Raw genomic sequence first — 10,663 nt, forward strand, 5'->3', positions numbered from 1 at the left:
TGTGTCTACAATACACAGAGTAACAGATCATGACAGAAGCATGTAAAAAAAAAAGTTTTGAAAAATCCAAAATTTTGGTTTCAAAATTCTATTCCGTAGATCTTTACAAAAATGTGCCTTAGCGGTTTATATCAGTTAACATTGGTAACTATGTTGTTATGTTATCGTAACAACAGACGTCTTTTTACAGGGTTGCCATATTTTGACTCGATCTTGTCCTATTTTCATAATTTGATGTCTTTCATTCAGTTCAGCCCATTCCTTGTTATATTAGTCCAACAACATTCCTTTAAATGTCTCCAAGTTCGAAATTACCAAATTTAAAGTGGTTTCTAAATCGTTATTTATTATTAATAGAAAACTTCCATCTCTGCGGCACACACCTCTCCAACTGAGTAAAATTTTTCGCTTAACGGAAAAATATTCCACAATGAAAACACACACATACTCTCTCTCTCTTTCTGTGTGTCGCTGCCTCCTCCTTTTGCCACCATCTGATGACGATAATATACACACGGCTGTGAGTACTTTGTGTACTCTACAAGTACTTGTATATGGGTGTGTGCGTGTGTGTGTGTACTTGTACAACTGCTACAACGAGATTCCCCTTAACCCCGCTATACACCGGCCAGCATCCTAAGTTTTGCAGTATATGTAGAGCTTGCCTCAATAACGACGACGACCACGACGATTCATATTTCCAGTTTTAGAAAGGGGGCTCGTCTCGTGTCCGTATTTGCATACTAACACACTTGCATGAAATAATGGATATGGGTGTGTATGGGTATTTTGTTGTTATACATACCCACATTTATATAATATAATAAAAAGTAGGTAGGTATGTGAACTTTGCAGTTGTTGTTGGTTGGCAGCGGCAGCAGTGGATGTGTGTCTGCAAGTTGTGCCAATTCTTTTTGCCAAAGGAACAACAACGGAAAATTGATTTTTTTTGTTTAAACCCCTCTTCTCTCTTTCCACATTTCCTTTAGGGGTATATATATTTTTTTACTTTGATTGTGTATATTCCATGTTTTTGCTTGTTTCTTTCATTTCCTCTGCTTCACTTCCAACAACATTTACCACATTTACCAAGCCCCCAGTCACAAAAATGACCCCTGATTTCATAGCCGTACTTTGTACTCTTGTTCTTTTCATTCGTCTTTCTCTTCTTCCTTCGCCTCTCGTGTTGCTATTTTTAGTTTGACTTTCAAAAGTGTATTTTGACATTTTTTCCTTTTTTGTCAACGGTTTTATTTTATTTATTTTTTTTTTTTTGTTGTCGTTGTAACTCTCTCTCTCTCTCGTGTGTGTGTGTATAATAAAACAAACTTCTCTCACCATGGAATTTGATGGGGGGCTTGTGTGAAACTTCGTATAGCAATCGGTCGTTGTTCATTCGGCCACACTCTTAAAAATGTTGACTCTGTTAGAATTTTTCGGGTTTTATTATTTGTTGTTTCATTCCTTTTTTTCGTTGGTGTGGTGGCTGATGATGCATTGACGTCACAATGATGATTTCAAATGATGAAATTTTGGTGTCGAGCAGGTGGGGTGGGGTGGGGGGAGTGAGAGAGCGTTTGCTGTGTAATTCCCTCGAAATGAGTAAGTTCTTTTTTTCGGGGGTGGTTGGTGGTGATTGTGTGTAATTACATTCGTCCCTTAATTCGTGCGGGGGCCGTGGTCGTCGTTGATGATGACGTATGTTAAGGTCGTTACTATAATCCAAAGTACACCGACGCACAGTTTATACTCAGCATGACTTTAACAAAAAACCAAAAAAAAAAAAAAAAAACGAATTGTCTTGGCCAAGGTTCATAAAAGAATTCCCCTGTAATCTAATCTGCATTTTATACCCATCGCGTGGCGTCTTTATTGATGGAAATTAACCAAAATAAAGCTAGTTACTTTGAATAATTTTGAATATGAAAGAGAAGGTCTATAATGGAATTCTCCACCATTTTTTACCAGTTGCGGAAAAAATCGGTAACGTTCTAATGGAAAATTATGATATGAGCAAGTTAAATAGTATCAGTCGGTTTTCCCAACACATGTATACTCCCAGCCTTGAGTTATGATTATTCAAACGGTTGACCCTTTTAAGGGGGCGAATTCCGAAGCAGTTGGCCTATTCGTATCAAACCTAAGACTGATAAAAATATTACATCGTGCCAGATTTGGACTATAGCCACTACTTCCTATACCATATGTGAAATATGTGCAAATTCTTGGAACATGTGGAAATATGCGTGGGGTGACAAATATAGCGGACCGAATTATTCCATTTTCATACTTTATCTAATACAGATAAAAATATTGATATAAGCAAAATTATAAGAAAATCGAACATTTATATCCAATTTTATGCGAAATCAAAAATTCCGTTAAATTCCATATTTATCTCGGATAATCTGGTTGATAGAAATATTTAGATATAGGAAGTTGTAAAGAATCGCTGACGTGTTTCGCAAGCTATGGCAGATAAAAGGCGTGGACCGATATATCCCATCTTCACAGCAGATCTTGTGTTAATAGAAATAATTGGATGTGTGAAATATGAAGAGAACCGGATGCTTATTTCGGATTTTATGATCGTTTCGGTTATTCAAAATTTGAAACCTTTGTTTGGGAGGTACCAGAAGGAAAGGTCCGATCTCTACCATCTTTATAACACATCTTGTGTTCATGGAAATATTGAGATGTGCAAAATTTGAAGAGAACCGGATGCTTATTTCGGATTATAGGATCGTTTAGGTTATTCAAAACTTTGACCCTTTGTGGGGGAGGTACCAGAAGGAAAGGTCCGATCTCAATCATCTTTATGACAGATCTTGTGTTCATGGAAATATTGAGATGTGCAAAATTTAAAGAGAACCGGATGCTTATTTCGGATTATAGGATCGTTTAGGTTATTCAAAACTTTGTCGCTTTGTGGGGGAGGTACAAGAAAAAATGGTCCGACCTCTATCATCTTTATATCATATCTTGTTTTGATGGAAATTTTGAGATATACGAAGACTGAATGGATTTGGATGTTAATTTCGCGTTTTATGAGCTTCATAGATATTCAAAACTTTGACCCTTTCTGGGGGAGGTACCAGAAGGAGTGGACTGATATATTCCATATTCACACCAGACCTTGGGTTAATAAAAATATTGTTCTGTGTGAAATTTGAAGAGAACCGGATGCTTATTTCGCGTTTTATAATCGTTTTGGTTATTCAAAACTTTGACCCTTTGTGGGGGAGGTACCAGAAAAAATGATCCGATCTCCACTATCTTTATATCAGATCTTGTGTTGATGGAATTATTGAGATGTACCAAGACTGATTGAAATCTGATGTTAATTTCGCGTTTTATGAGCTACATGGATATTCAAAATTTTGACCCTTTGTGGGGGAGGTACCAAAAGGAGTGCGCCGATATATCCCATCTTCACCGCAGATCTTGTGTTAGTAAAAATATTGGATTGTGTGAAATTTGAAGGGAAGTGGATGCTTATTTCGTTTTTATAATCGTTTTGGTTATTCAAAACTTTGACCCTTTGTGGGGGAGGTATCTTGTGTTGATGGAAATTTTGAGATATACGAAGACTGAATGGAATCGGATATTAATTTCGAGTTTTATGAGCTTCATGGATATTCAAAATGTTGACCCTTTGTGGGGGAGGTACCAGAAGGAGTGGACCGATATATTCCATATTCACACCAGACCTTGAGTTAATAAAAATATTGTGTTGCGTGAAAATTGAAGAGAACCTGATGCTTATTTCGCTTATTTGTGATAGTTTTTGTCATTCAAAATTTTGACCCTTTGTGGGGCAGGTATTTAATGTGGTGAATCGATATTATCCATTTTCTCACCTAAACAAAAAATTAGCATTTTTGTGCAGTAAAATATTTGTATACCCTACACCACAAGGTGGTCAGGGTATTATGTATTTGTGCATTTGTTTGTACCAGGCAAATGGAAACGAGATAGACCCATAGTTCCTTGTGATGATCTGCATAGAATCACTTTCGTCCGTCTGTCCATGTATTCTTTTGAACAAAATGCAGGTCGCATTTACTATCCGATTGAGATGAAATTTTCCAAACAACATTTGTTTGGCCCAAGGACGAACCCTATTGAAATTGGAGATAATCGGTCAAAATTTAGATATAGCTCCCATATATATCTTCGTCAAACGTGTAAAATCAGTCCGAATAGTATGGAATTTTGCACGTACGATCAGATTGAACCTGAAAATAAGTATGCCAAATTTGATCGAAATCGGTTAAGATATAGCTATAGCCCCACAGCCATAATATGCACTCCGTAACAACAATATTTAGGGAAATATATCAAATACAGCTCAGAAATACATTTGCTAAATTTTTTCGAGATCGATTCAGATTTGCATATAGCTCCCATATATAACTTCGTCCGATTTAACTTCGATTGTGCACCAAACGTCTAATATTTTCCCAAATGGGATGAAATTTGACTCTTACGACCGAATTGAGTCTAGAAGCTAGTATGTCAAATTTGGTGAAGATCGGTTCAGATATAGCTATAGCTCCCATATATATTGTTCATCCGATTTGTTATTTTTGTCCTCCGCAGCCGTAATATGCACTCCGTAACAACGATATTCAGGGAAATATATCAAATACAGCTCAGAAATACATTTGCTAAATTTTATCGAGATCGGTTCCGATTTGGATATAGCTCCCATATATATTTTTATCCGATTTCAAATTAATTGTGCACCAAATGGGCAATACAAGTCCGAATTTAAAAGATACAAATTTTTCTGCATATTTAGTCCATAGCTTGTATGATTGAATTCTCCCATAAAAACTTTTAATTGTTATGCGGAGCTCTACTAAATTAGCTAAGTGGTGTAGGGTATCATATAGTCGGCCTCGCCCGACTTTAAGACTTTCTGTACTGGTTTTAACTGTAGGATACACCTAATGGGTCAAATTTTGACAAATGCTTCTTCCTCTTTATCCTTTTAATAATCGTCCACATTTTTTAAATCCCTTGGAGGACATCTTAAGCGTTCCTCCAAAATATATTCCAAATTTTGATCAATTACTCTCACGGACTGCCGCCAACAAAATGAATGAAGAAAACTGAATGCCCCCAAAAAAGATAAAGAAAAACTACGAAATGTAAAGGAAAATGATTTGTGTAGCGGGTGTGTGCGTGGATATTTTTCTTTCGTTCTTTTTTTGGGGGGGGGGACTGATTTTTCTTGGCAAAGTATCAAATAGGAAAGCACGCAAAACCATGGGATAGCAATGCTAGCGACGAAGACGACAATGGGTTATGAGATCTCGGGGTGCCGTGGCGGCAGCAGTGGTGCGTCAATGGTGGTGGTCGACACCAGAACTCATGATGTAGCTGCTGATGAAACTGGTTGGGTGGTGGGCGGTATGACGCGAATTTCGCCGTAAAGGAATTTTGTGGCTGCGTTTCATCAGCCTGAATTATGGACCGGGGGGACAACAAACAATGAAATGTTTCAATGGATCAGTTGGATGGCTGATTCGGCCATTCGTTATTTTTTTCTCGCTTCACCCAACCCAACAAGCGTGTGTGTGTGGGGTCGAAATGGGGGGGGAGGAGGTGAGTGTTTGTGGCGTTCAAGTAAAACAATGTCACGTGAAATTTGAATTTATTAACAAATGAATGTTATTTGAGTTCTAGTTGTTGTTGTTATTTTTGTATTTGTTTGTTGTCACTCGGGTGTGATGATGCTGATGATGGCAGCAGTTGGCGGCGTTGGTCTGTTTTTTGTGTTAATTTTTTCTGGGGTATTTTGGTTTGGATATAAAAACATTTACTTTTACTTTTGTTGTCGCTGATATTTTTGTTGTTGTTGTTGCTTTTGTATTTTTTATTTATAAAATAGAACAAACAATAACAATTAAGAACACATTTTGCTATAATTACCTTGGTGTGTGTGTGTGTGAGTGGTGGGTGGTTGGGTGCCAGTTTTACGCTTTAATCGAAGTTATTAAATGCTTCAAATAATTCGAATTCTGTCAATCGGACCTGTAAAGGAAGAAAGGTAGAATAAAACATGCGCCATAAATTTATTGGAAAATTAAATATAAAAGGAAAACAAATAAAATACCTAGAGCTATTAATAAAACCAGTAAAGAAAGCCTTAAAGTCGGGCGGGGCCGACTTTATGATACCCTACACCACATTTAGTAGAGCTCCATAATTACAATTAAAAGTTTTTATGGGAGAATTCAATCAAACACGCTATGATTATAATTTAAAGTTAAATATGCCGAAGCATTTGTATCTTTTAAATTCGGACTTTTATTGCCCATTTGATATATATATATATATATATATATGGGAGCTATATCCAAATCTGAATCGATCTTGATAAAATTTGGCAAATATATTTCTGAGCTGTATTTGATACATTTCCCTGAATATCGTTGTTATAGAGTGCATATTATCCGGCTGTGGAGGACAAAAATAACAAATCGGAAGAACAATATATATATGGGAGCTATAGCTCAATCTAAACCGATTTCAATCAAATTTGGCATACTAGCTTCTAGACTCAATTCGGTCGTAAGTGTCAAATTTCATCCCATTTGGGCAAATATTAAACGTTTGGTGGACAATCAAAGGTAAATCGGACGAAGTTATATATGGGAGCTATATCCAAATCTGAATCGATTTTGATAAAATTTAGCAAATGTATTTCTGAGCTGTATTTGATATATTTCCCCAAATATTGTTGTTACAGAGTGCATATTACGGCTGCAGAGGACAAAAATAACAAATCGGATGAACAGTATATATGGGAGCTATAGGTATATCTGAACCGATTTCGATCAAATTTGACATACTAGCTTCTAAACTCAATTCGATCGTAAGTGGCAAATTTCATCCAATTTGGACAATTATTAGACGTTTGGTGCACAATAAAGGGTAAATCGGACGAAATTATATATGGCAGCTATATCGAAATCCGATCTCGATAAAATTTAGCAAATGTATTTCTGAGCTGTATTTGCTATATTTCCCCAAATATTGTTGTTATGGAGTGCATATTACGTCTGCGGAGGACAAAAAATAACAAATCGGATGAACAACATATATGGGAGCTATAGCTATATCTGAACCGATTTCGATCAAATTTTGCATACTTATTACTAAATGCCTGGATTTTTTCTAAAATATCATCTAAACAGTTCTATCTTTCAATTCCATGGCAAAACTGGCGAATAGGTTTAATGCGCGTCTCGTAATGTACGCGTCTTCCAATTATTGATTTTGAAAATAATCTGTTTTCATACCCTCCCCAATAGTATGGAGGGTATATTAAGTTTGTCACTCCGTTTGTAACACCTCGAAATATATATTTTAGACCCCACGAAGTATATATATTCCTGACCAACATAAAATTCTATGTCGATTTAGCGATGTCCGTCCGTCTGTGGAAATCACTCTATCATCTGAACGATATGAAGTAGGTTCATAAAATTTTACTCAAATGTATATTATGTCTGCAGGACTTTTGGTATTGAAAATTGGGCCAGGTAGGTCCACGCACCTCCCGATATTCGGCATTTTGGTGATTCAAGCGACATTATTCACCGGAATTGTTTCAAATTCGGTGTTTGAAGTTCGTAATGGAAACTACAGCCTATGACAGAAAATTGTCCGTGCAGGTCCACGCCTTTGTATAGCCCTAATATAACTGTACCTCATAATATTCGGTATTTTGATAATTTTAGCGACATTATTCACCGGAATTGTTTCAAATTTGGCATTTGAAGTTCGTAATGAATACTACAGCCTATGACAGAAAATTGTCCGTACAGGTCCACGCCTTCGTATAACCCCCATATAACGGTACCTCCCGATATTCCGTATTTTGATGATTTTAGCTACATTATTCACCGGAATTGTGTCAAATTCGGTATTTGAAGTTCGTAATGTATACTACAGCCTATGACAGAAAATTGTCTGTCCACGTCTTCGTATAGCCCCAATATAAAGGTACCTCCCCATATTTGGAATTTTAATGAATTTCATTTCATGATATTCAAGTTTCGTATTTGAATATTGTATTGGTTTATGACAAAAGTTGCCTATGCAGGTCCACATCGTCGTATAGACCCTAATATAACGGCTACATTTGGTATTAATAAGATTTTAACAGATTTTTTAACGGATTTTATTTATTTATTTATTTATTTATTTATTTTTTTTTTTTTTTTGAAAATTGCCAAAATCGTTCCAAATGGTGGAGGGTATTCAAAGACCGGCCCGGCCGAACTTACAGCTTTTTTCACTTGTTATTAACATAGAAAATCTCACAAAAGGTAGTTTATCAAAGAATCCATTTGAAAAGTCACACTCATTTCAGAATTTTGAAGAGAATCTTAAAAAAACAGAACGTTTTTGAATAGGTGTTCCATTAGACGAAGCATTTTAAAAGTTCTTCTATTGTGGTGTTTTGGATATAGCATTTTTCAGTTAGTTAATATGGCTTAAATCGTCTCAAGCATTAAAACTCTCACATTTTGAAGAAAATTAAAACAAATTTGGAAATAAAATAGCCCATAACAAGGTCGCCGATTCACAGAGCCAATCACTACAACCTGTCAAAAAAGAGGCTGCCTCAAAATTACTTCGTATATTTTGCCTATTCGTTTTACTTGGCGACAGTTCCCAATTTAAGAAGCAATACTGCAAGCATTTATTGGATGACCCATTAATTACAATGGCCTTCATTCCAAAATATAATATTCTCGTGTTAGGCCCTAAAACGTTAAAAGATCATTAACGTTTAAAATTTATGAACGAATATTTTGTCACCCAAAAAAAAAACCGAAATGGGTGGTGGGTGCTGCTGCTTTGAGTGAGTGGTTCATTGGGGCTATTTTTAGTTTTATGGCAAACATTTCGACGTTCGTTGAGGCAGTTCAAAAATATCAAATATTTATTTGAAACGCAATAGTTGTGCATATATATTTTTTTGGAAAATTGTAGATATATAGAAAAAGTTATGTTATTAAATAATAACTGGGAGTGAAGAAATCCTCCACTGAATTCTTTTCTTTGAGATTTTTTTTTTGTTTTGGGAACATAAAAATATTTCCCAGAATTTATGGTGACATTTGAAAAAGAAAACGACAATAAATTGGATAATTGTTAAGAGAATTTTATGCTGAGAGAACAAACTCTCTTTGATGAAGAGAAGCATTTTCAAATTTATTGTTTCTGGATTCCTTCTGATTCTGGGCATTAATGATTCTTTTTGCCTATAAAAGGCTCTGAAAAGTATATAAGGAAACCTTCTTATACCCTCAGCCATATGGCATGGAAGAATTAAGAAGGTTAAGTCATGCAATCATATGTTTATTTTTTCAAAATTATTTTTTCAAAATTATTCATTTGACAACATCTCATTGTCAAAATTTATATTTATAAATCCATTGTATAGACAGAAAGCACAGATGGGAACCTGTTTTTTTATTCAGTGAAATTTGACAATGTAAATTACAGAAAATGCAGAGATGGATAGTCTTATTTGAAATGACTTTACCTTTTTAATTTTAGCATGGTCATATGGCTAGAGAGGGTATATATCATTTGTTACGGCCGAAACGTGCCTTATCGAAATAACGGTTTTTTGACCCTAGGTCTCTTTGGGCCAAATCCGTTTCAGGACATTTGGAGTCGATCTAGTGATGTCCATCCGTCTCTCTGTCCATCTGCCTGGTGCGCACGACAACTCTCGAAAGGAGCATCCGATTTGATCCAAACTTGGTACATCGTAATATTATTGTCAAACTTAGATCGAGTTCGGAGATGGACAAGATCGGTTCAATCCCTCTGGTACCTCCCCCACAAAAGTTCGACATTTTCCAAAAAAAAAAAAAAAATATTTTACTGCACAGAAAGAGAAAGGATAATCCGATTTTGCTCCACCTTGGCAAATCCCAATATTTGCATCACTGCTAGGTCAGGTGCGAAAATTGACAATATCGATCGACTCCATCACGTAACTCCCCCACAAATGGACAAAATGTTGAATAATTATAAATCTTCTAAAAAGTGATGTAAGAGTCGGATTGTCTTCAAATTACACGCAGCATAATATTTTTATTACCCCAAGGTCTGGCGAGAAGATGGAATATATCCGTCCACTCCTTCTGAAAACTCTGCCACAAAGGGTAAAAATTTTGAATATCCATGAAGCTCATAAAACGCGAAATTTACATCCGATTACATTCAGACTTGTCACATCTCAATATTTCCGTGGACACAAGATATGTTATAAAGATGGCCGAGATCGGACCATTGCTTCTGGTACCTCCCCCACAAAGAGTCCAAATTTTGAATAACCAAAACAAGGATAAAATCCAAAATAAGCATCCGGTTCTCTTTAAATTTCACACATCCCATTATTTCTACTAACACAAGATCTGCTGTGAAGATGGGATGTATCGGCCAACTCCTTCTGGAAACTATGCCACAAAGGGTCAGAATGTTGAATAACCAGGAAGCTTGTAAAACGCGAAGTTAACATCCGATTCCATTCAAACTTGGTACATCTCAATATTTCCATGAACACAAGATCTGTTATAAAGAAGGTAGAGATCGGGATATTCCTTCTGATACCTCCCCCGCAAAG

Source organism: Musca domestica, unplaced genomic scaffold (assembly GCF_030504385.1).
Source record: "Musca domestica strain aabys unplaced genomic scaffold, Musca_domestica.polishedcontigs.V.1.1 2, whole genome shotgun sequence".
Lineage (NCBI taxonomy): Eukaryota > Metazoa > Arthropoda > Insecta > Diptera > Muscidae > Musca > Musca domestica.